Source organism: Ambystoma mexicanum, chromosome 1p (assembly GCF_040938575.1).
Source record: "Ambystoma mexicanum isolate Mex_15411 chromosome 1p, UKY_AmexF1_1, whole genome shotgun sequence".
In the NCBI taxonomy this organism is placed as follows: domain Eukaryota; kingdom Metazoa; phylum Chordata; class Amphibia; order Caudata; family Ambystomatidae; genus Ambystoma; species Ambystoma mexicanum.
The window spans coordinates 681,008,295-681,034,888 of record NC_090921.1 but is presented as its reverse complement, the minus strand read 5'-3'; the positions used below and the strand labels follow the sequence as shown (position 1 = coordinate 681,034,888).

General features: G+C 48.1%; 1 protein-coding gene across 3 annotated transcripts in view; it reads right to left on the bottom strand.

The window, feature by feature from the left end:
* GABPB2 (GA binding protein transcription factor subunit beta 2) overlaps positions 1–8,357 on the bottom strand; it is a 515,551-nt gene extending 507,194 nt beyond the window's left edge. The window contains exon 1 of one of the 3 annotated variants that reach the window (XM_069649775.1): positions 8,209–8,357. The gene's annotated coding sequence lies outside the window, so the exon portion shown is untranslated. The remainder of the gene's footprint in view (positions 1–8,208) is intronic. The other 2 variants (XM_069649777.1, XM_069649776.1) reach the window with 2 other exon arrangements.
* Positions 8,358–26,594: the final 18,237 nt, after the last annotated feature.

Genomic DNA, 26,594 nt, shown 5'->3' with positions numbered 1-26,594 from the left:
GTCATGAAAAAAGGCAAAGGCTTGCGGATTAAAGATAAACCTATTTACAAGGTAGGTCGCGGTGAGGTGGAATGGAAGGAATTAGCAGTCATTGTTCTTGATCCAGTGTATGTAATTGCGTCTAAAGTGTGTGTAGGTTTGGGGTGTCCTTAGAGAAGGTGGTAGGGAGTTCCAGTGTTGGGCTGCTTTCACCTGGAAGCTGTTGCCACCCATTTCGGTACGTTTGAATCTGGGAACTGTGAGGAGATTGGCGTTGGCGGTTCTAGTGGGTCTGTTGGAGGTGTGTTTGCTTATTCTATCTACTAAGTAGTGGGGGGCAGCGTTGTTAAGGCATTTGTGTGTTAGTGAGGCTACTTTGAGCAGGATTTTATCTGTCGTGTTGAGCAAATTATGAGTTCTCCTAATGTGGAGATGTGTTCTCTCTTGGGGATGCTGAGCGTTGCTCTGAGAGCGTTGTTTTGAAACGTCTGAATTTTGTTAGTAACCTGTTTGCTAGCTCCTACGTAGGGCATTACAGTAGTCCAGTTTTGACAATACAAGGGCTCTAGTTAGTGTAATGCAGCTCTGTGTGGATAAAAAGGGTTTGGCTGCTCTTATAAGCTTACATGTGTAGGCCGTGGAGGATGCCATAGAGCTAACCTGTTTGTGGAAGGTGAGGGAGGAATCGATGTGTATTCCTAAGGTTTTGACTTCCTTAGCTACTTTGATCGGGTTCCTGTCCATTATGAAGCTGGTGTAGTTGTGGTCCAGTTTGGTTAGGTTTGCGGTGGAGCCAAGTATAATGAGTTCAGTCTTGTCATCATTCAGGCATTGACTGTGAGATGCCATCCATGCCTGGATGATGAGGTACACCCTGTTCACCAAGGCCAAATCATGGTTGTAATCTCCCGTCAACGGGATGAGGATCTGGGTATCATCGGCATAGTTAATGTAGGTGATACCCAGACCATCTAGATCATCAAACAGGGGCTTCGTGAACACGTTGTACAATGTAGGGGAGACGCAGGAGCCCTGGGGAATTCCGCATGTGATGGGGATGGGGTCGGCGGCAGCTGTGGTGGAGAAGACACGCATGGATCTGTTGCTGAGGAATGACTCCAACCAGCCGATGGCTTCTTGGGAGAAGTGGGAAGCTGAGTCCAGGTGATTACATAAGATTTTGTGATCAACTAGATCAAATGCCGCAGAGAGGTCAAGGAGAAGCAATAAAGCCGTTTCCCTGTTGTCTCTAAGAGTGTCAATTTGAGCCTTCAGGTCGATGAGGGCTGTTTCCGTCCCGTGTTGGGGTCTGAAGCCCGATTGCCGGATACCAAGGAGGTGGTTTAGTTCAAGGTAGTTTTGGATTTGTTGGTAGGCTGTTTTGTCTAATATCTTGAGCAGGAAGGGGACGGTGGTAATAGGTCTGTAATTGGTGGGAATGGGGGGGGGTCCAGAGAAGGCTTTTTGAGAAGGGGGAGGACCCATGACTCTGAGGTTGCTGGGGATGGTACCTGAGGAGAAGGAGGCGTTGATGAGTCTTGTGATGAATGGCGAGAGGTCTCTTGCCGCATCTTTAATAATTTGTAGGGAGCAAAGGTCGCCCTGACAGTTAGATGGTTTTAGGCTGAGGATGATTTTTTCCACTTCGGGGGTGGAGACTTTGGAGAAGCTAAAGCGGGTGGGGTTGGGCAAAGGGGGTTGGGCCGTGGGGCACAGGGGCGTGTTGGTTGGTTTGGCTAATGAGTCTCTTATTTTTGATTTTAGTTTGAAGGCTTGTGACTTTGTTGTTAAGGGCATTTTGGACACTGGTGCACCATTGTTTGTCCTTCACACAGGTGTCTGGGGTTACCACAGGTGTTTCCAGTTCTTTAAATGATGATCGTAAACAACTCTTTGGTCCTGGAATTGGATTGTGCGATTCTCAGGTTGTACGACTCTTGTTTGGGAGCTATGATTTCTTTTTTGTAGTTGGCCGTTATTTTATTGAGAAGTCTTTTGTTATTTTGTTATGGTCTGTGGGAGAGTGTCTCCAAGCTTGTTCCATTTTACGTTTTTCTAATCTAAGGGTTTTGAGGTGATCGGAAAACCAGTGGTTGAGATGCTTTTTTGGTTTACATTTTCTTAGTTTTAGAGGTGCAATGGAGTCTAAGGCAGTGCGCATAGTTTTGTTATAGCCTTCTACAAGGTTGTGAGGGTTGGAGGAGGCAGGGAGTTGGTTAAGAGAAGGGAGGATGAGAGGTATTAGTTTTTCCACTGTGATTTTTTTTTTTACTTCTCGTGGGGATGGCTGAGGCTAGCACATTGTTGGTGATGGGGCTCGAGGCTAAAGGAGAGGAGATGGTGGTCGGACCAAGATTGAGGGGCGTTATCGGTGATGGAGGCCATGCGGTTGTAGTCTGCTACCCAGTCGAGGGTTCTCCCTTTGTTGTGGGTGGGGCCAGATACTTGTTGGGTAAAGCCTAATTCAGAAAGAATATTATTGATGAGGGTAGCCTGGTGGTCTTTGGGGTCTTTAAAGCCTAGGTTGAAGTCTTCTAAGAGGAGGATCTGGGAGGTGTTTTTCAGGTTATTGGTGAGGATGGTGCTAAGGTCTTCCTCGAAGGATCCTAGGGGTCTGGGAAGTCTGTAGAGTAAGTGAATGGATATCGTTTGGGAGTTAGCAGTGGGCATCTTAGCAGTAAGTGTTTCACAAGATGGGAGGTGGGTGGAAGAGTCAAGTCTAATGTTGAGATGTGTTTTGTCAATAACGGCCAGGCTGCCGCCTCTAGATTCTGTTCTATCCGCTCGGAGGATGGTGTAGTCATCGGGGATGGCTAGTGAGAGGGCTGGTCCTGCGGCTGCGTGGAGCCATGACTCGGTTACGGCTAAGAAATCTAGATCGTCTGCTAGAATGAGGTCTGCTATATCTGTAGCGTGGGCTATTATAGAGCGTGCGTTGATAAGGGCACCTTTTATGAGTGCGGCAGTGGTTTTGGTGGGGGTGGGGATGGTGGCTGTGTTGTGGGTTTTGTGTTTGGGAGTAGTATTAGGTGGGCTGGTCTTAGGTCTTTCCAGCGTGAAGTTGGCGCAGGTGCTAATGGTAATGGAGCGGTTATTCAGTTTGGGCTGGATAGAATCCCTGGCTCGAGGCTCGTACAGTTTAGGTAGTCTGGACCATAATCTGGTATTTCTTTCAGAAATGCTGCATGGTAAAAAGAATTGGAATGGCATGGTTGTGGTGTGGGGCTCTACGGAGGGTGGTGGGATGGTGCCTACGGTGGCCAAGTTCAGGGTGGAGCTGGGCGGGCTTGAGGAGTTAATAAGGTGGAGTATAGTTCTCAACAGTATTGTGAAGATGCCTGGTAGGAACATTTTGTTGGAGTACCAGGTAAACTGGCACAATGCCTAGATTTGGTATACAACATAGGCTGACGCAATGCCTAGATTTGGTATGCAACCTAAGCTGACAATACCTACATTTGGAGTACAGGTAAACTGACAATGCCTAGATTTGGTATGCAACATAAGCCGACACAATGCCTAGATTTGGAGTACAGGTAAACTGACACAATGCCTAGATTTGGAGTACAGGTAAACTGGCCCAATGCCTAGATTTGGTACACAACATAAGCTGACACAATGCCTACATTTGGAGTACAGGTAAACTGACAATGCCTAGATTTGGAGTACAGGTAAACTGGCACAATGCCTAGATTTGGTATGCAACATAAACTGACAATGCCTAGATTTGGAGTACCAGGTAGGCTGACAATGCCTAGATTCGGTATGCAACAAAGGCCGACACAATGCTCAGATTTGTTATGTGGTATGGTATGTGCATTCATATTTATTTTCCTAGCATTTAGGATTGTTGCAGTAAGAAGATGGAAAACCTAGTTACAATAGGGAAGCATCCTTTTAACAAACAAATGATGCTTTTTCAGTGAATTCATGCTTGCATTGCACAAATGCTTTTTTCGGAGTTCCTGTGTTGTGTGCATTTATCAAAATTGCATCTATATGGTGTATTCGGCACATTAATGTGTTCAAGAACATTTTCCACACAAGTAATTTGTTTGAAGCTAGACATCTTTGCTACACAAATGTTTTTTGTTATGTGTTCGATTCATTTTTAAGTTCAAGTTATGTTCTGGTTGCTTGTCGCATACCATTTACACTCTTGTGGAGGCAAATTATGTTTACTCTTACATTTTGTTAGAACAGTGTGTAAAACACTTCACACGTTAATACCTTATCTGGGACACAAATTAATATTCAATATCTTCATCCACTTCTGGAGATTAAGCAAAAATGACTGAGGCATACAGTTTGCCCAGCACGTCCAGAAGAACAATAGGGCGAAAGTTTGAAGGATCAACCCCAATGCCCCTCTTAAAAATCGGTACTATTATTGCTGATTTCCAAGTGGCCAGAATCTCACCTCGATCACTTACATGACTGAATAAGGGAGAGACCAATGGAATCCACACCTCTTTGGCCTGCTTAATCATTGAATAAGTAAGACCTTCAGAAGAATCCATCAGTTCAAAACCCAGTGGTAGCAGTAAGTGTGCCACTTGCAATAAAGATGGCTTAATCGTATTCCAATATAAGTGAAGCCGTACTTAGTCCGATTGGGATTCCTTGAGAAACGATCATTTTTATATCATTTGTACTGATAAATCTTAGGAGTGGAATATGGTGGAATAATCTCATCACATTAGCCTGGTTCAAGATCAACCCATCTGTCGTCAATAGATGCTCCAAAAACAAAGAGAGCAAGTACCAATGTATTGTCTTTCGACATCGAAACTGCAAGATCCCTATGGGTCAAAAAAGAAAACGTCTCTAGCCATCCCACCACCTGCACAGATATTGATAGAAGAGTAACTCAGAGGTAGGGTAACTGTTGATTTCGTGGGTTCAGTGGCCTTCATATGAAAGTCTTCCAATGTTCGAAATACTGGAGTCAGGGCACTTTGAACCCATTTTCTAGTTTGAGTGCCACATGCAGTTGTCAGACTCAACCAAATCCTTAGGCTTAATCATAGAGCAGCATTGTCTTTCAAAAATCACTAACAAGAAAGCCCAAACAGCATGCATACAGATAACCACACTATGCAGAATTCATACCCATGTACGACTTCTGTACTGTGGTTCAGGCTCGCCAACATGGACAGAGGACACATACTCTTAACCGACCGGGCTCTCAGCCACACATCTGGCCCCACTGAAGGCGGTCAACCATACCACAGTTCGTCTCATTACTGGCGTTAACTTGATTACACCTCTCCCTCCCCTTCAGGAGCCTTTTCAGAACTGCTTGTATCATCTACAGAGCAATCTTGACCTGCACCGCAACATAACTGGCAGCTTAACTCCAAAGCTCTGGAGGATCTTGCGCAACCAGTAGTGAATCTATAAAGGTTGGCGTCAAGGCTAGCCCACAAACAGTAATCTCCTGCTATGCCCCAACCCTCTGACTATCCTGCTGTTGGTTCAGACCACAACCACCATCCTCCTGTTCCACAAAAACCAAACGTGACTCTTTCATGAATACCTCCCACATAATTAAATACACGTTTCCACCAAGCCACCAACAGTACTGCCTTACCGTCCAAAACCACTGTGCCAAACGCTGGTTTCTACGAGTTGTAAAGCACACCCCTGCTCTCGAGCTAGGTTTACACTATAAAAAAAACTGGGAATGTGTAAAAACGAGAATGAAGACAAATCCAGGAATAAAAAGCATTATGTGTCACACATAATATGTAAAGAAAGTGTACGAGAGCAGGGGACTGCAGCCTGTGGCTCTCAAGACTATGACTCCCAGGATCCCCCATCATTGCCCATGCTGCCTTGGTCTGATGGTAGTTGTAGTCCAAAACATTTGGTGAGCCAAAGGCTGCAGGCCCCTGTACTAGCGCAGCATTTCCCAGATGATGATGTCAGAAATTGTACATTTCCAACAGATACCTATGAACGTACAGTAATGCGGGGGTAAAGCCATACTGTATCACAGCTCTTCCATATGGTACAGTAGGTCATCACTTAAAAGTTTCTCAGTAAAATGCACATACATCACCAGTCAGTGTGATTTTGAAACAAGCCTTTTTCCACTGAACACTCAATGTAAAACATATGGTTTATCATACCATCTAATGGTTTATCATACCATCTAATGTGCTCGTGATAAGAACATAGGCAGCAGGATTTTATTCTAGTACGTTTTTATATGTAATACTGCCATTTAGCCATTTCTATGCACCCCCAATATCGGAGATAAAAGGGCTGATGCGTACAAATGGTTAGTCCTTGTTGTCAAAACACGGGCATGTTGAAAACTAGAGAGCAGGTCACCTGAGACCACAGTCACAAATTGACCTCACTGAACCACATCTTATTACAAGCAGATCGTGTTTGCATGCAGGGAAAGCAAGGACAGCGGTACCCGACTATGAGGCCCTCGAGATATTTTGGACTACAACCCCAATGATGCCTCAGCGCAGACGCTGATGGAAGGCTGAAGTGCAAAACACCTCAAGGGCCACATAATGAGTAGCCAGCCTAAGCAGTGGCCATCTGTGACCGAAAGCCATGGGTGGCCACTGTTGGAACACTTCTCGGCACAATAGTAGCTTGCATTTTATTAAGACTGCTTGGGTTCTATATAGTGCCACAATGCCACACCAAGCAGTACAAAATGGAGACTATTGGATGCAATCCTACATAAATGTATCGAGATGTAAAGTTTCCATTAATCAACTAGGTCTCAACAGTTAATTGTGTTTATTAAAATTACAAGTGGTTTCCCAAAATAAAAAATCAGTTCGAGTAGTGTGGCTACTAGTATTTAGCTGTGGCTAAAAATTCTACTCTGTGACCAAAACAGAAACATTCCAAGAAGAAACAAGGACAATCAATGACAGTACACGCCAGTTTGCGCACACTTTGTATATTCCCAGTTAGCACAATCTTAAATATCACACACTGATACGTGGGAAAAAAAATACAAAATGGGTGGGAGTTGTGCTACAAGGGAAACAACACAAACTCGGGAGAACAGCTCAGGGGCAACGCCTCTGTGCTCGTCTTGACGACACGGAGCAACGCAGGTTCGATCCCCGGTCCGCTCTTAGAAACCTCTGGGTATTAAGCATGTTACAAATACCCTATCATAACATGTATAGCATAATGATAAATGGCGTTAGTATGGAGAGTGAACAATAAATCCATTAAACTTGGCGCTTTAATTATGATCAATTTCAGAGCGCTCCATCTTTTTTATTGGTATTGTATTAGTTTAACTATTTCCTAACAGCTTCCTCAGAGAATTTCAGATTACTTCACCGATTGGCAATTGCCACCTCAGCCCCACATAGAAGGTCCCCAATTAAATTGCAATCGAATTAAATACATAGTTGTCAGCATGACTCATTCCAATCTGTAGGTGGCTTGTCCAATCCTTTTTTTTCTTTGCATTCTGGGTCTTGCTGTCCGACTTTTACAATAGTAATCCTGGAACTACAAGTCCCAGAATGCAAAAGGAAAAGAAACAGGATATGATAAGCAGCTACAGATTGGAAGGGGTCATTTTGACAAGTATATATTAACTAATCTGCATCACTCGCGCAAAAACTATTTCAAGACCTCCCATGCCAGATGTCAACGGTTCACAGTCATAAGTGATTGTCCTCTACAACGGGTAATTGTAGATGTGCTCCTTGATTAATACAGGACTACAAGAGCCAAGATCCAACGTAAAAGAAAACAGGCTAACATTCACGCTTGTAACTGCGGTGTGGAAATTAAACATACATATAAAACCAACTCCCGCAGCGCATCTTTAAAAGAGAAAGTTAAAAAACTAAACGCCACCCTGGACAACTGCCTGAAACGATGGCAATATAGAGATCAACGCGATAATATGGGTACTCCCATACACATTGAAATCGTGCTTCCAACTTCAATGAGTATCCCGCCAAAGTGTGTCCCCCAACACAGCGGTGGGGGTGATAATAGGAACACAAATATAAACCCTCTCCGACCACACGCTATACAAACGACAAGGCAGCAGTGTGCAGCAGGTACGCTTAAAGTAGACGTTTAGGACGGGGGAGGAGGGGTGTGGGTGGCGCCTCCAATGCCACCACTACCTAAAACAGACCTCAGATGTCATGTGTACAACCGCCCATGCATAATCAATCTTAAACAGGTAGAAAATAAACGACCCCTTTCGCCGCAACTCACCGTTTTTGCCCTGTTCACAGCACTCGCCTACCGGCCCCGATTTTGGAGTTTATGTGTTTAAATATTATTTATTTCTCCCTCTCAGGAGGTTACAAAATGGCGACGCACCGGAAGTGGAACCACAGACAGCCGGAGACAATCTACGAAAGAGAGAAGGCAGCCAGAGAGGCTATGTAACGGGGCGTGGCCTGAGAGGGGCAATAAAAGTAAGAAAGGACAGCAAGAGCAGTGAGCTTAGAAAGAGAAGAAAGACTACAGTGCCGAATTAGCTGTACTTTGGAACTGTCGGTATGGAAGCTCCCAATCGGAGACACGCACTATAGTAACGGCCAGCCTAATCTTCTTCACGTGACTTTCGACTTCATTGTGATTTCCGGAGCAATGAAGCGGTTCAGGAGCAGTTTCGTTGAGCGGGAAACGGGAAGCCTCCGGCTGTCAGGCTACAAGAAGGAATCCCGGGAAAGCTCTGGCTGCCGGAGCAACTGGAATTTGCGTACCTTTGACTCTGTCTGGGACTCGCGGAGGATTTGGCTGCAAAAGCAACAGGAATCGCGGGAAAGCTCTGGCCGCCGGTGCAAGCACTCTGCGTGCCTTTGGCTTGCAGTGGTTATTGGGAATTTTCTTCGCGATACAGGGAACGTTTCTGCAGGACCCCGGAGCATCCGACTTTGTCTTGTCCATCATCGTCATTTTTCTAAGCGGGAACCGGGAAGGCTCTGGCTGTAAGAGCAGGCATCTGCGTGCTCTTGGCTGGCTGAGAATAGTTTGCATTTTCTCCGGGATACGGTGAACGTTACCGCAAGTGATTCAGACAGGGTAGCGGAAAATTACATTTACTTTAAAACATATTTTCAGCTATTACACGTATGGAGGGCTACGAAGAGGTGCGTTGGATTGTGTTGTTTAACTGATCAATGGGGCTAATACAGTAATGTTTCATGATGGTGTGTTTAGGATGGGTGGTTGTAGAGGGGGTAGGGTGGGGCTAATTGCGTGTGGTTCGAGAGGTACATGGACATCTTGGTGTGGGCCTTCAAGGGGGAAGGGGCATTATGGTATTGGTCTAGAGCAGGGGTGCACAACTGATTTTGACAGACCTTACATGATGGCTATAGTGGGCCAAACAGTAAATGTGGGTGGGGCGTGGTGTGGCAGGAGGCTTTTTCAACCCCCAATGTTTATTAAACACTATGCCCCATAGCCCCCACCCCTCAAGCAAACACTATACCCCATGGCCCCCACCCCTCAAGCAAACACTATGCCCCAAGACACCCACCCCTCAAGCAAGCACTATGCCCATAGGCACCCACCCCTCAAGCAAACACTATGCCCCATGGCCCCCACCCCTCAAGCAAACACTATGCCCCATGGCCCCCACCCCTCATGCAAACACTATGCCCCCAAGACACCCACCCCTCATGCAAGCACTATGCCTGTAGACGCCCACCCCTTATGCAAACACTATGCCCCATGGCCCCCACCCCTCATGCAAGCACTATGCCCGTAGACACCCACCCCTTATGCAAACACTATGCCCCATGCCACCAAGCATGCACCATGCATACATACTCATACAGACCCCAACCCCCTCACCGCTGCATACAAACTAACAAGTATACACCATGCACCCATACAAACTCGAGCCCCCCAACTCCGCACACAAACCCACAAGCATACACCATGCACCCATACAGACCCGAACCCACCACCCCCAACTCAGCACACAAACCCACAAGCATACACCATGCACCCATACAAACTCGAGCCCCCAACTCACCAAACAAACTCACAAGCATGCACGCATACAGACCTGGACCCCCCACTTCTCAACATACACTGAACGTGCACACAACAACAACAAATATTCAGGCGGACCCGACCCCACCCTCCCAGCATATCAACATACACTGCACTTGCACACAAACACATTCAGGCAGACCAGACCCCACCCCCCCCCCCCCCATCTCAACATACACTGCACTTGCACACAAACACAACCATTCAGGCAGTCACGACACACACCCGCATCTCAACATGCACTTTCACACAACAACAAACATTCAGGCAGACCCGACACACACCCCACCCCCGCATCTCAACATACACTGCAGACATACAAATACAAACGCACCCATACACACCCGACACAGACACCCACCTCCGCATCTCAACATACATACAAAAACAAAAAACACAGTCAGGACGGAGCCGAGACAGACACACACACAAACAAACATACAGCCCCCCCACCATGTACTTACCCAGACGTGCTGGAACGCTGGCGAGGCTTCTGGCACTGCCCACATCGTTTTGGGTTGGGTGTACCTCTACATCTGTGCACCCCGGTGCACAGATGTAGAAGTATACCCAACCCAAAACGATTTTTAGAAATGGAGGGACAGATGCAAAACAAGAGCCTCTTGCTTTGCATCCGTCCCTCCATTTTTAAACATCGTTTTTCCCCCGGCTTTTACCCGGGCCGCCAGAGAGAGAGAGAGAGTATGGATGGAACAAAGGGCCATCCATACTGCCTCTCTTCTGTGCGGCCCGTGGGGGGGTGTTGCTCAGCCCCGACTTCATTCTGCCGGGGCGTGGGGGGGAGGGCCCCGCAGCCCCTGTACTCTGCACCCCTGCCAGGGCAGATTAGGTCACCAAGCCCCAGCTTCCCTCGGCACCATACACGCACACTACGTGACTCACGGCCCGGCAAGGAAAACAAAGACTTTCTTAATGGAGGGCGACCTTTGCTGCTTGCGGGCCGCCTTCCATTAGGAAAGTCTTCAACCCTGCCGGGCCGCATCCAGCAGCATCACGGGCCGCACTTGGCCCGTGGGCCGTATGTTGTGCACCCATGGTCTAGAGGGAGAGATGGGGCATCTTGGTGAGGTCTGAATGGTTGGATAGGTGCATGCTGGTGTGAGTCTGAAGTGATGGGCACAGTGGAGTGGGACTGGGGGGAGGGGTGGGGCACACTGGTGTGGGACTGGGGGGAGGGATAGGGACACACTGGTGTGGGACTGGGGGGAGGGATGGGGACACTATGGTGTGGGACTGAGGGGAGGTATAGGCACAAAGTGGTGTCCCCAGTCAGCACTTTCGCAGGATCCCTGGACCTGGTGCGCAGGCTCACTGTTGGTGCGTCCTGGCCTGCCCAGTTTCCCGCCTCATGCAGGTTTCAGGAGGGCTGAGTGGCCGGCGCCCTGGATGTGGTGGCTGCAGCAGGGCTTAAAAAAGCCTGGTGCACCGTTACCCTTCCCCGGGGCACCTGGCCGTACTGCGTGTGGCTGTGGTGTCCCATGAAACCAGAATTCCCCCAGTAACGGCCAGTGAAGCGGGAAGAGCCCAGCGCTGAATTCATGTTCAGCGGCAGGCTTGGGAATTGTGTACAGAAGACCAACTGCCCGGTGCCACTCAGTCCTTCTGATCGAGTCTCAACCAGCGGACAGTGTTAGGCCGGTAGCAGCCTCTGGCACGCTGGGATCGGGTGGTCTTTGTGTCAGATTGCTTGGGAATGCAGCCCAAAGCTTGTGGAAAACTCCATCTAAGGCTAAATACGGACGCAAGACTGATGGCCAACAAGTACCATAAGGTAAAGTTGAACATAACTTTGAGGAGTTCAAGAGGGTGTCAAACCTTTGAGAGGTGACCTTGTGGGGTCTGTGCAGTCCGCCTGCAGGATTCAACGCGGTGGGCAGGTCGGTCGCCTGGAACGGTAAATGCCCTCGCAGGACTGCAGCCCGAGCACACGTGGCCCCCGCAGGGCGCACTTCCTCTGTGGTGGTGCACTGCGACGGGCTGGGAAGGCCCCACGGGGCAGGTGGCTCTCTGCTCCGGCAAAGAGTTACAGCCCCCTGACAGCAGTTTTGCTGTGTCTGCAGGGCTGAGGGAGATTGACTGCTGCCGCACCCTTCTCTGCAACCGTCCTGGCAACTTTTGGAGGTTGCCGGGGTGGCTACGGGAGACCGGGCTCCCGAAGCGACTGTAGTTGACTGCCCTCAGTGTGCCCCGACCACGCCGGGCGGGGAGGCCCACAAAGGGCCCCAGGGGACTGAGGTGATCGGTTACCTACCCAACCTGTCTTGAAACATGGACCAAGGAGTCTTAACATGTGCGTGAGTCGGAGGGGCAAACAAAACCCTGTGGTGCAGTGAATGTGAGGGCCGGGGCGCGCCGATTGTGGTGCGATCCCATTGTGGGCACACCACCGACCCGTCTCGCCTGCTCTGTCAGGGTGGTGGAGGATGAGCGTGTCTGATAGGACCCGAAAGATGGTGAACTAGGCCTAGGCAGGGCGAAGCCAAAGGAAACTCTGGAAGTCTGTAGCGGTCCTGATGTGCAAATTGGTCGTCCGGCTTGGGCATAGGGGTAAAAGGCTAATCGAACCATCTAGTACCTGGTTCCCTCGGGACAGCTGGCGCACCGAAACCCCTGTTTTATCTGATAAAGCGAATGATTAGCGGTCTTGGGGCTGAAATGATCTCAACCTATTCTCAAACTTTAAATGGGTAAGAAGCCCATCTCGCTGACATGGAGCCCGACATCAAATGCAAGTGCCCAGTGGGCCACTTTTGGTAACCAGAACTGATGCTGTGGGATGAACTGAACGCTGGGTTAAGGCGTCTGATGCCGATGCTCATCAGACCCCAGAAAAGGTGTTGGTTGATAGACAAGATAGTGTCCTTGGAAGTCGGAATTCGATAAGGAGTGTGTAACGACTCACCTGCCGAATCAACTAGCCCTGAAAATGGTTGCAGCTGGAGTGTCTGGCCCACACCCAGCCTGGGCTGAGAGCCGTGGGGGATAAGCCGTGACGAGTAGGAGGGCCGCTGGGGTGCGCACGGAAGCCCGGGGTGAGTGCCCGGGTGGAGCCACTGCAGAGGCAGATCTTGGTGGTAGTAGCAAATATTCAAACGAGAACTTTGAACCCAGAAGCAGAGAAGGGTTCCTTGTCGACAGTAGTTGAACATGGGTCAGTCGGTTCTAAGAAAAGGTCGAGTGCCGTTCGGAAGGGATGGGCTTTGTCCTCCGTTGCCCTCAGCCGATCGAAAGGGAGTCTGGTGCAGATCCCTGAACCCCGAGTGGTGGAGATAGGCACCCCTGCGCTATCCAGTATGATGCAAATGGGATCCCCAGGGAGCGTTCTGTTTTCTATGTGAAGGACAGGGCGCACTGGAATAGGGTCAACCCGAGGGAGGGGCCCGAGCCATGTGAAGCGTTGCAGTTCCGACAGCATCCGGTGAGCTCTTGCTGGTCCTTGAAAATGCAGGAGAGATGGTGTAAATATCGCACTGGGCCGTGCCCACATCCACAGCAGTTCTCCAAGATGAGCAGCCTTTGGCATGTTGGAACAATGTAGGTAAGGGAAGTTGGGTCAGTTGGGCTGGGGTGCGAAGTGGGGCTAGGCTGGCTGTGTGCTGTTGCTGGACGAGGCTTCTCCTTCCAGGGTGAGGCGACAACTAAGCATCACGTAATGCCCACAATGGGTGTTGACTGAATGTCAAAGTGAAAAAATTCAATGAAGCGCAGGTAAACGGCGAGAGTAACTATGACTCTCTTAACGTAGCCAAATGTCTTGTCATCTAATTAGTTACACGCATGAATGGGTGAATGAGATTCCCACTGTCCCTACCTACTATCTAGCGAAACCACAACCAAGGGAACAGGCTTGGCAGAATCGGTGGGGAAAGTAGACCCCGTTGAGATTCGCTCTTGTCTGGCACTGTGAGGAGACATGAGAAGTCTAGGATAAGTGGGAGGCCCTTGGGCCGCCGGTGAAATACCACAACTCTATCGTTTTTTTCATTTACACAGTGAGACAGGGGGGAACCCTTTGGGACTCTGGCTTCTGGTGCCGGCTGGGCGCAACCCGCTCCGGGGACAGTGGCAGGTAGGGAGTTTGACTGGGGCGGTACACCTGGCAATCCACACCACAGATGTCCTTGGGCGAGCTTAGGGAGGACAAAAATCTCCCATGGAGCAGAAGGGCAAAACTCGATTTTCAGTATGAAAACAGACTGTGAAAGCGGGGCATCAGGATCCTTCTGACTTTTTGGGTTTCAAGCAGGAGGTGTCAGAAAAGTTACCAGAGTGCTAACTGGCGTGTGGCGGCCAAGCGTTCATAGCAACATTGCTTTCTGATCCATCGGTGTCGGCTCTTACCATTATTGTTGTGAAGCAATATTCACCAAGCGCTGGATTGTTCACCAACTAATAATGAAGAACATGAGCTGGGTTTAGGCATGTTAGTTTTACCCTACTGATAATTTGTTATTGCAATAGTAATTCTCAGTATGAGAGGAACTGCAGGTTCAGACAAATTGGTGTATGTGCTTGGTTAGCCATCTGTGGAATTATGATTGAACGGCGTAGGTGGATCCTTGGTTGGCCTAGGATAGCCGGCCTCTGGGCCGGTGCGTAGAGCTGCTGGCTTCTGGCCTCAAGTGTGAACAGAAGGGAGAATCTCTTTTGCCCGATTTGCACTGCATGTTCACAGGGAAACTGGTGCTAAATTGTTCAGACGACCTGATTTAGGGTTTCCTAAGTAGCAGAGCAGCTACCTCGCTGCGATCTATTGGAAGTCTTCCTCTGAGCCAAGCTTTTTTCAAAAGGCACTGCGGTGGTGCCGGAAGGGCTTCCTCTTGTGCCGCGGGCGCACATGAAAATCCCACATACCCTGTGTACACACCCATGGGGGTGTCTGGGCTGTGTGTGGGGGGGCGCTCTCCTCCCTTCCCGGTCAGCCTGGCAAACCAGATGGCCCCGGCCCAGCCGGTGGCAGGCAGAGTGGCTCAGCACAGACCTTGAGAGGCAGGCGGGGAAGAGGCGTGGCAGCGTAAGCCCCAGCACGCGGTGGCGGTAGTGCCTTAAGCCCCGGCAACTCAATGGTGGCGTCGGGGTGGGGGCGGCCGCCGGGCCATCTGGTTGGGGGCCCGACTGGCCATCTGGTCGAGGGGCTGAGGCATTCTGACCAGGTGGCTCCTACATTTGTCTCTGCTTGGGTTCCGCAAGGCTTAATAGTGTGTGTCGAGGTGACTCCCTCCAGAGGGGCTCTGTGTCGCAGGCGGTAGACACCTGCTCCACACCTGGACCACTGCAGAAGTCTGGGCCTTGGTTTGCTGGTGGCGGCTTAGTGCACTGGCGGGTGCCCAGGGTCAGAAGCACCACACCCCGCCGCCCTGGAGCTTTGGTCGGGCCAATTTAGAGCTTTCACCTCTGGACCAGGACCACCTCTGGGACGGATGACCCACGTGGGATACAGTTGCACAAGGATGAGTGCCCGGCCACCGTAGAGGGGGGCCCCCCTTTAGACCTTTTCCCTCCGTGGAGGATGGGGACCCTGCCGGGGCTCCCCCGCAACTGCAGCAAGGCTTGGGTACTGTGGACACGTGTGGGAGACTGGGTCCCACAAATAAAGCATTTACCTAACTGAAAGGAGGTGGGACTTTTTTCCATTCAGCACAAGTCCTCCAAAACCGGACCGTCCCGCAGTATCCCAGACAGTTGGCCACCCCATCTGCAAGCCGTGCTATCTGGTACTTGGCCATAGAATGAATGCAAGGACCAGATGGCTTGGAAGTCTGGATGGGCGTCAATTAGAAAACAAATGTCTAGCTTGATCTATGTGGAGCCTGGACACTTTTATTTGCCAACAGGTCCCCCTCTGTCATTCTTGGTACACAGATCACAAGAAAGCTTAGTCCACTTCCTCCAGATTATTATAGACAGGGTGAGAGGGACCTGTCTCCTCTCTGTTCTCACCGTCCAACCTGGGCTCTGTGGCGAAAATACAACCCCCACCACCCCTCAAGCAGCCCAGGGGCTGTGCCTCATGCAATGCCCCAGCAGAGACTGGCCTGCTGGGGGCACTTTATCTTGAAGGACTGTGTCCGCTGATTGGTCTTCTGGTCACACATGCTGTAATTACTTTCTCACAGGTCAGATCCCAGCTTCTCCCAAGCACTCCTTGGTTGTTCCACTTTTGAAAAAGCCTTCTTTAGACCCTCTTGTCCTGGCAAATTTTCATCCCATTTTTGCTTCTTCAATTTTTTATGCAGCTATTTAGAGCCTTCGTCTGCCCTTTCTTGTGTAATCTTTCTTCTACGACACTTCCAATCTGCTTTTCGCCCAGAACGTGGCACAGAGGGGGTGCTCGTCTCCAACGCTGATGACATGGTTTGGCTGCACGATTCAGGCGGTGTCGGTGCTTTATTGTTACTTGACTTGTCTGCCGCCTTTGATACCATTGACCATGCCGCCTTGCTCGTCCGGGCTGGCCTTTCTCGTGCCTTTCTTTCCTGGTTTTCTTCATTTCTCTCTGACTGTGCAATCCTTGTCCTTCCCCCATTTCACTCTGTGCCCATTGGCTTGACATATGGAGTCCCTCAGGGTTCCTCCATCTTCCAGGTTTTGTTTACGGTGTACATGCAAGCTCTTACCAAGCTTATCTGCTCTCGAGACAGCAACCAGATTAAGGGCCTGCCTCAAAGCTATGGGTTCATGGATGTGTAATAGCTGACTCAAGTTGAATGGGGAAAAAATGGTGGTGGTGGGCCCTCCTTCCTCTACTGCCTTTTGGACCTCCTCTTTTTGCCCATCTTTAGGGGTAAAGATATTAGCCTTTCTGTCTGCGGAATCTCACTTAAGTCCAGTATGTCAAAGGGGCTATCTTCAACTGAAAACCCTTAGTACGGTTCTTTGTTTACTCCTTCCTCAGTTACATGCCTCTGGTGTCCTTGCTTGTTATGTCGTCATGGACCACTGCAACGCCCTATTTCTGGCACAACCTGTCCACCTATTATGGCACCTTCAGGTCCGGCAGAGCTCTTCAGCCAGAGTAGCTACTTCCACACCTAGTTGTACTCGCATTACTCTAGTTGTGCACCATCTTCATTAGCTGTCCATGGCTAAGCGCATTCAGGTCAAGGCCTAATGTCTAGTTCATCATGTCGTTTATGGAAATGGGGCAGAATATCTACAGGCCAAATTCTGTCTGTACATTCCTGCTAGGACACTGCTTGGCGAATGCCTGTCTTGTTTCTGTCACCCAACTCTAGGCCACTCGTATTGGGGACCGATCCTTTCCGGTTGCGGCTCCCCACCTTTGGAATTCTATTCCCATGTGCTTTACATGCCACGTTTATTTCTTTAAGCTGATTGTGGTTTTTTAAAAATTATTTTATTTTAACCCCTTAACGGCCAATGATTCTCCCTCCCTCCCCACCCCCAGCGCAAAGCCCTTTTTTGGTGTTTCAGTACATCTCCATTCAATCCCGTGTAACTTTTTTGTTTCATGATATATCTCCGCCACATTTGGCTTCCTTTCTTCCCCCAACACCACCAAGGAATCCTAGTTTGCTGTGTGGGGGTGAGAGAATGCCAATAAAATGATGTACAAAGAAGTCTGTAGGTTTTTCCTTGTAAGAGCTAGGAACAAATGGTTTGCTGCGCTGAAGTCGTCATTTTCCAGGCTTTCAAGAACAGTTTGAGTGGAAACCAATGGTTACCATCAGTTGTGTGAGAGGTAGGCGATTTTACCCTTTTTTTCCCAATGGGAAATGTGTGACGGAATGGAAGAGGGGGTAGGAGGAGAGTAGGAAAGCTGAATGGGAAGACGGAAAGGCATGCTTTTCTGAAAAGCAGACAAACTTCCAAGTTTAGGAAAGGTTGATTTGCGCAGGTCAGGTAACAACTATGTAGGGAAAATTCCCATAATTTGGGGGGGGAAATTGATAAATGACGGATAAAAAAGGTATGTGCTGGACATGGTTGGACTTGTAAGGTAATGGCTTCTGTGAATATTGAGAAAAGCAATGCCCGCCACGTTCCCCTGACTCTTCCAGTTAGGAAATCACACACATTTTTTGTATTGTTTCACAAAACAAGCAATACCACAAGCCAAAAACAGAGCTATGGTACTCAGGATGTTTATGTTGACTGCCTAAACAGACGTACATAGCATGTGTCAAATGTGGAAAAAAACTCAATTTTCAGACATTTCCCACCTAGAAACTTCTGAAACATGTCAAGAACACATGTCCTACCTTCCCACATTTCCACGGTTGTCCAGATGAAAACAGTACCTCATGAGTGGGTGCACCTACCTGGGCCAAAAAAGAAAGTGTCGACTGGCCCCAAGTCCAGCAGTCCCAGGGAGCCCCGGCAGCGTCCCCACAATGAAGCTTCTAGTCTCCATTAAGGAAACGGCTGTCCAACCTGGAGAGGCAGAAAGGTCCCCTTGTCGAATGGGAACTAGCCTACTCCCACTGAAGCATCTATTTCCCATTAGAGAAACGGCCCTCCAACCTGTAGAGGCAGAAAGGCCCCCTCGTCTAATAGGAACTAGCCCACTCCCACTAGAGAAATGGCCCTCCAATCTGGAGAGGCAGCAAAGTCCTCTCGTCTAATGGGAACTAGCCTTTTATGCAGGACTTGACCACTAGCCGTAAAAAGGGCCATTTCTCTAATAGGAACTAGCCTTCTCAGTGAGAGTATTCTGGGGGTAGATCTCTATCTTTGGCTGGGGCCTCCCTCTGGAACAGCCTCCCTGCCACTCTAAAACTTGAGGAGAACCAACTCTGGTTTCGGAAGCACCTCAAGACCTTCCTGTTTGCTTCTGCCCCTCTCCGCTGCTGACCGGCTCTCTTGGCACTGTGCACCTGGCCACCCTCTTCCCCCTGGGCCCAGGTACCTGCCCGCCCTCCTGCACTGCCACCTGGCCACCCCTTGCACTGGTGGACTGTATCTGTACCCTTACACACCCCCCCTCCCCCCCTCTTTTTTTATTCTTCTGCACTTATCAGACCTACCCAGTCTGCGCTGCCATAAACATAGCACTTGCCACTTGCTGGCTGCACTACCAATGTTGCCTCCATTTATTATTTATTTTGATTTATTATTTATTTATCTGCTCTCCTCTGCTGCGCACTTTCCACTCTCCCCTTTCCATGCACTTTTCCCCATGCACTTGCGCATTGTCAATGTCACTGGGCCTAGTAACATCGTTGTTTTTTTAGTGTTTCTCCCCTGTTCCCCTCCCTTGCTGCGCTCTGCAACACTTGTGTATGAGCGCGAAACAAGTAAAATATATCGTATCATAATCTAAAACCCATTATTATACAGGACCTGACCACTAGAGGAGCAAAAAGGGCCATTTCTCTAATGGGAACTAACCTACTCGCAAAGGAGCAGCTAGTTCCCATCTGAGAAATGGCCCTAACAACCATGGGCTAGTTTCTCAGATGGTAAGTAGTATCAACCCTGCCAGCATAGTAACGACCATTACAGGTGCCACTTCCCGTTTTCCCCAAAAAACAAAAATCAGGTTAAAAAGGTGTTATTGTATTTTCAACAGAGATGCTCCTGGTTCTCGACGCCCTCATGAACACTTTATTGGGGGCCTACTCCGGTCCATCCTGGGGTTATTTGCTGCCAAATCCCTACTGTGTGGGGTAGCACTAGGACTTAGTTAAAGAATGGTGTCAATTCCTCTGTCATGCTGCACCAAGGAATGTCAATATGGAGTGGTCTGCTACTGCGGTAGGTGCAGTCAGTCACTTGGTAGTCAAGAATGGCAATTTGGTTGGTTAAGTATTCTCATAAATAGTAATCAGACTTGACGTAAAATGCTGAAAGTTTAATACTATTACTCAAACATCCTGTCAATAGTCAGTTAGTATTGGTGCCAACACGTGTTTCGACCGTTACCTGGTCTTTTTTTTCTTCTAATTTTTCAGGTTCCAGACAGCATCGGAGGAGTGTATGCGATCCAGCTCTTGTAATTAATTTTATAAGCATTTATTTTAGCATCTGATAACTCCATTCATTCTCACTCTTTATTGTTATATTGGTAAGAGGAGCTCTTTTGCAAACTCTGGAAATGCAAGTTGAACTAAACCGCTGAAGCTGTAATTCGTGGTATTATACTCATCACATGTTGAAATTAAGCATTGCAAGTACGTGACTTTCTAAACATTTGGTTTTGAAATTACACAGGGCAGCCTGTTGTTGCTGGTATTGTAGACACAGTGTAGAGCGCTGAAGCTTGTTTATGGTAGGATTCAGGCTCTGGAATGCTTGCAGGCTCAATAACTGCTGTGCAGCTACTACACAGACCACAGTCTGTTTATAAATGACTATATATTAGCTGTGCAGGTATTCTATTACCGTTGTCGGCCAATGATTGCAGACGTGTACTGTCTCCAGTTCCAGTGCCTACCCTGAACTAATGATTCCTTGGGGCTAATGACCCCTCTGTGGATAATAACTGCAGGCGTAGTGTCTGTTTTAGGTCTAATGGCTGCAGACACATAAACACCCTGATGAATATTAGCAGACTCTACCTTCACTAGCTCTAATGGTAAATGCCCATCACATCCTCTGGCTGGCTCGAATGAGTGCAGATGCAATACCCACCCTGGAGCTGCTAATGACTTCTGATGCGTGCATGTTCATCGGCTACATCTGACAATACCTGCCCTGTACACAGTACCTGGATCTGGGATACTGATTCCAGACACAGTAACTGCACTGGAACTAATGAGGTTTGATAAAGTAACTGCTAATCTGTTACATCTAGACAGGATTTTGAATGTTCGCCAGTGCCACATTTGGATATAATTGTGAATATTGGCTTGCGCCACACCTAGAGAGGATTGTGAATATTAACCTGTGCCACATTTAGATGGAATTGTGAATATTATCTTGCATCTCATCTAGTCAGGATTGTAAATGTTGGCTTGTGTCGTTTCTAGACAGGAGTGTGAATGTTAACTAGTGCCACATTTAGATATAATTGTAAATATTAGCTTGTGTCATATCTAGAAAGGATTGTGAATATTAGCCAGTGCTGCATCTAGATAGAAATGTGCAGATATCCACGTGCCACATCTAGAAAGAATTTGGAAATTTGCATATATCACACCTAGATAGCAAGGCCACTAACCAACTAACAATCACACCCTCCTGCATACACCTCTCAAACTATAACCAACACAACAAATCACACATAGCTTTGCACAACAGAACACAAGCTCAACGAACAGTGCTAACTGAACTGAAATTGACAACAGCACATCACTGCTCTCTTGCACTTTTCCTGCTCGGTCCCACTAACTCACCCCACCCCCTTTCCTTTTGAGATCCGGCAAGGGACCACTCCGTTGATGATAGTGCGCAGTACAAGTGTCCTTTAACATTAACAATAGACATTAACCAATGCAGAGGGCATCGCAGAGCGACACAATAAGTTACATGACAAAGTGAGATAGTATATAATACATAAGTAAAGGACCAGGCTGCAGGTACGCAGGTGGGAGCCACAATATGCTAAGAAAATGTGTAGAATGTTAGAAAAAGAGCACATTAACAATAATCTGTTGAACAGAGAGAGGCTCTATTCTATGTCAAGACCGGAGGCTTGGATTATGCTTTCCCATAACCTTAATAATACAATCTATAACAAAGATGAAGACTGCAAGTCCCACTTGATTTGACTCTTTGGTAGTCCAGGTATTATTGATTTGTGAGAAAACACATGTCAAAAAATGGCCAATCAATTGTCATTTCTCCACATAAACACAGGAACTCCCATGAACCTCCCTCTTTCTTTGCTGCTTGAGCAGCCAGTTAAGTCCACTTCATTATTCTATTTATCTTGGTGTTGAATACTTGTGTGACTGAGATTAGTGCGTGCGTGCTGAGCACAGAACCATCGCAGTTGACATGCGGCAGAGCCGTCACTGATATGATCGGAGAGCGTCAGGTGTTTAGTTCCGGCGCTCAGTTCATTGTCCGTGAGCGTTACAGAACGAATTAGCCACAGTCTCCAGTGTTTCACAAGTTCTGCATCGCTGTCTGCATTCTTTCCATATTATATTAGCAGCCCTTTGATCGTACGGAAGGGCAGTGGTCCATTCAACATACACCAAGCCCCTGCTGGCGAAAGGAGCATATCGATGCTCAGTTAAAGACGGCTCAGTTCCCTGTATAACCTGAGAGCTGAATTATCAGCAACTGGACTCGCCCAATACACAGTGTTGTATTAATTTTGAGATCCAGCCAGATCGACGAGCAGCAGGTGGCATGACGAGTCACCCAGTAGCTCCGGTGAAGAGGACGACGATTGGCAAGAGTCCTGTGAGGAGGAGTGGTGTCCATATCCTCTCCGGAAGAGGAACATGGTAAATCACTGAAGAAAAGGACGGCTGAGGAGGAAGATGTCGGTGGTGATGAGTTTGCCCCAGAAGCCCTAATAGATCACCGATCTTCAGAGTCGGAGCCCCCTAAGAAAGTGGGGACCTATCTAGGGTGCCCACGGCGAAGGAGGTCAGGTGTAAACTTAGGGCGGAATGCCCAATCTCCCCGATGGAATAGCTGACACACTGGAGATCGACGAAAAGATGGTCACCTTCATGGGGAAATATGTGAAGGATGTGAGGAAAGGGCTGGGTAGGTCTTGGCTTTCATGCCAAGACAAGATGTTGGACATCGTAGGCCCTCACAAAAATTAACCGGATGGCAGAAGAGGCCTAAGAAAAGAATGAGTCATTGTATCCGGTGATTTTAACCGGATGGGTACCGAGGGCCATCTGCATGCTGGGCAATGCCAACTATGCAATCACTACGGAAAGGAAGAGGTCCGTTAGTGAAGATGACCCAAGCTTAGCGTGGTGTGGCCTCTGAGTCTACTGCAGCCGCAAAAGGGAAATTGTTCGGAGACCCCTTTTTATAAAGGAACCGACCAGATATGCCAACTCGTATGCAGCCCTTAACAAGGCACACGCCTCACTAAAGAGGGTGTTTGGTAGGCACATTTTTGGGAGTGCTGTTAGAGGCAGGGGCCGCTCTTCCAGGCGACGCCACTACGACAGTTCTTTTGGCGAGAGATCTCAATGAAGGGATCAAGAAGATAAACCCTTTCTTCCCCTCCCGAGGAAGGGGCAGAGGATGGCAACAAGGAGAGAGCCACCAGAATAACTCTGGCGTGAGCAAGCAAGTTTAAGCGCGCTGTAGGCACAGAACCTCCAGCTGTAAGGGGGAGACTGGCAAGCCATGTAGGCGCTTGACTGTCCATATCCAGAGATGCTTGGATTTTAGACACAGTAAAGGGTTTTCACATAGATTTTCACACACCACCTGTGGTTTATCTCCCAAGTTGTAGCATGGAAGACCAACAGCTTCTAGAGCCAGCCACCTCCCCAGGGACATACTATTACAGGTGGAGGGGATGGCTAGGATAGACCTCAAAGACGCTTACTTGACGGTGCCTGTGGCGGAGGAGCACCAGAAATACATAAGGGTTTTCTGGGGAGAGGCCACATGGGAATTTTGTTGCCTTTCTTTCGGCCTGGCATCAGCACCATGGCGTTTCACCAGATTGATGAAACCTGTAGTGACTTAACTGACGGAGCACAGTATTCATCAACTATATACCTGGATGATTTATGCCTGATGGGCCAGGACAGGGAAATGCTCAAAGTGCAGGTGAATATCGCTCCAGAGCTACTCCAGAATCTGGGTTTCCTGATCAACTGGGAGAAATCCAGAACAGTCCATGGAATTCCTAGGATTTGTGATAGATTCCACCCGAGGTTCTCTGTTTGCCGATGACCAAGGTGAACAACATCAAGAAACGGATCAGAACGATGCTGGCGAATAGAGAATTATCATTACGAAAAATTGCCAGACTAGTGGGGCGTTTAGCCGCCTCAATTCAGGTGATATTTCCGGTCCCATTACATTACAGAGCACTCCAGAGATTGAAGATCCAGTGTCTCAGGAGGAGCACGTCATATGAGCAAAAGGTCCCGGTTTCCCGAGAGGTAAGAGGAGTTGGATTGGTGGCTCCAACACAAGGCTGCTTGGAATGGGAGAGCTATATTTGGCTAATCCCCACACCTGATTATAGAAAACGATGCCAGTCGATGGGGTTGTGGAGCCCACTGCAGGAATCTCGCGACAGGGGGCAGGTGGCGGAGCAGGAAACACCCCTACATATAAATTGTCTCGAACTCCTGGCAGGGTCCATCACTGTACGATGCTGGACTCGAAGAGGACGCAATGTTGCGTGCTACTCAAAATGGACAATGTGTCGGCAGTCAGGTATATAAACAGATTGGGTGACACAAAGTCTAAAAATGTTAGCAGAGATAGCGAAAGAGTTCTGGTGCTCTGTCTTCAGAGACAAATATCAGTAACAGCAGAATACGGGCTGGGTAATTTGAAAGAGGTAGCCAATTGGAACCCCAGATTCCCCAGGGATGCCAGCAACTGGAAGCTGGGTGAGGAGGTATTCCAGGAACTGATGATTCGTTGGGGGCCATGTCAGATCGACTTATTCGCATTGAGGTTGAACAACCAACTACCTCGATTCTTCAGTTGGAGGCCGGACCCGGAGGCAGAAGCAACAGATGCCTTCCTTCAATCGTGGGGGCACGACACATGTTAAGCCTTTTTTCCCTCGTTCTCAATGATTGCAAGGACATTAGCTCAGGTGAGGAGCTAGAAAGCCCCTCTGATTCTGATCACATCCGATTGGAAAGGCCATGCCTGATTTCCAGAAGTACTGGAGCTAATGCACAGCAACCTAGTAGCGATACCCAGACACAAATCTATCGTGCAAGACCCAAGAGGGGGCAGCCATCTGCTAGTGAAGTCAGCCAAGCTCCATAGAATCGCCTGGGCGATTTCAAGAGATCTTGGGCTAGGCCGGGCTTATCGAGGGATTATCATTAATGAATCGTGGGCACCAGGGACTCATAGAGCATACATGTCTGCATGGACAAAACGGTGCAGTTGGTGCGTGGAAAGGGACATTCATCCCGATGGAACAGATGTAGTTCACATTGTCAATTATCTGTTACAGATGGCATTGCAGGGGAAAGCGTATAGGACCAGTAATACAGACTGCTCAGCGATATCGGCATGCCATCCAAAGTTGGAAGGAGTGCTGATAAGAGAGCACTTGCTGATCTGCAGATAAGAATGACTAGACCTCCCAGAGAGAAATACACTCAGCTGCGGGATGTGGACACATTATCGACAATGTTTCTCGCATGGCCTGAAAATACAGATCTATCTAGGAAAGAGTTATCTGCTAAACTCACTATGCTCTAGTGCATGCTGTCGTGCAAGAGTGTATCAGATGTCAGGGCCCTATAAGTGACAAGGAAATCTTTGTAACTGAACGGGGTGACGATACTCATATCGAGGAGGACGAAAACAGGGCTTAGATCAATTGCATACAAGGAATTCCTGAATCAACCAAAGTTATATCTGAATAGATGCTTAGCAGCTTATTAGGCGATCAGCTTGACGTGAAACCTGCAGGAGTATCTCAACTACTGATGGCCTTATATCACCAGCGATGCTTGCCAGGTGGCTAAGATGGGTCATCAGCCAGGCCGGTATCAATGTTCATTCTTATGGTGCCCACTTGGTGAGCGAAGCTATGACCACTAAGGCGTTCAATGTAGGAGCCAGATTGGAAGATAAAATGAGATCTGCTGATTGATAAAACAAATCCACTTTCAAGACCTTTCCTTTTATTTCAAACCATTGGAGAATATGGCAATGTTGGTGGTGAATAAACTTTGAACAAGCATAATCCGAGCCTACATTCTTGACATAGAATTCAGATTTTCAACACAATTGTTCCAGAAAGTCATAATTCTATTAAAGACACAGAGGCAAAGGATTATTCCACCCTTGTAATCGTGTTGAGCGAAGTATTTATGCATGAGGTATTATAGTTACTGTAATAACATATTGTATTTCTATGGCACGATTACCACCCTCTTGATATGGTACACTGAAATGTGATTTTGGTTATACAAGGTAGCATCAAGGAGAACAAGCCAGCTCGAAGCTGATGGTCGGAGAATCGTCTGGGAATTTCACGTCTACTGGTTGGGTTGCATGTTGGGACCAGCAAAAGAGAGCGAGAGGTTCATGTGAGTTCCTGTGTTTGTGTGGAGACATTACTGTTAATTGGACATTTTTTGACAAGTGTTTTCTCAGGAACCAATAATACCTGGACTACCAAAGACTTGAATCAAGTGGGACTAGTAGTCTTCATCTTTGTTATGGATTGTATTATTGTTGATTTTCACTGCTGCTCAAGAAGTAAAGTTATCGGAAAGCATAATCCTTCGCCTCCATGTCTTTAATAGAATTATGACTTTCTGGAATTAATGTTTTGAAAATCTGAATTAAATAGTGACGGTAAGGTCAATTGGAATACATTTTTTGTAATACAGAGAAGTGTGGTGTATATTACAAAAACATTAAAGATACTGTTTATATATGCTGATGTTGAGGGCTCTGGGGAGGCTGGGCCCTACATTTGCACAAAGACATTAACCACACGCAGACTCAGCAATGGAGTGTAA